Genomic DNA, 534 nt, shown 5'->3' on the forward strand with positions numbered 1-534 from the left:
GGGCCTCCTCCGCCGCGCGCCCCGACTGCCTAGCGCTGCCGCCATGGTGAGTGCCTATGACTGCCCGGGGAGTGCGCATGCGCCGGGTCTCCCAGCAGCCTGGAGCGCGCACCGCACCGAGCACGCATGCGCCCGGCCCTCCGTCGCCCAGAGCTCGACCCCTTCCGCCCCGAGCTCGACCCCTTCCGCCCCGAGCTCGACCCCTTCCGCCCCGAGCTCGACCCCTTCCGCCCCGAGCTCGACCCCTTCCGCCCCGAGCACGCATGCGCGGGGCAATCTGGGCGCTGAGCTGGAGACCAAGGGTGTCCAGGCGATCCCTCGCCGCCCCTGTGCTCGCGGTTCCCGGGGACACCGGCACAGAGCGTCTCCTCTGGGTGTCACCTGTAGCCTAACGGTGACCGGCGTCTCGCCCTCGCGGAGGAGTGGGCTCAGGGCCGCCAGCCTGACAGCTGGAGGGGACTGGGGTTTGCTTTGTGCGTTTTTACACCGGCCCACACGTGCTAGGGCCCCTGCCCTCGGGGATCCTGGAGATTA

This window comes from Bison bison, unplaced genomic scaffold (genome assembly GCF_000754665.1).
Source record: "Bison bison bison isolate TAMUID 2011002044 unplaced genomic scaffold, Bison_UMD1.0 scf7180017845362, whole genome shotgun sequence".
Lineage (NCBI taxonomy): Eukaryota > Metazoa > Chordata > Mammalia > Artiodactyla > Bovidae > Bison > Bison bison.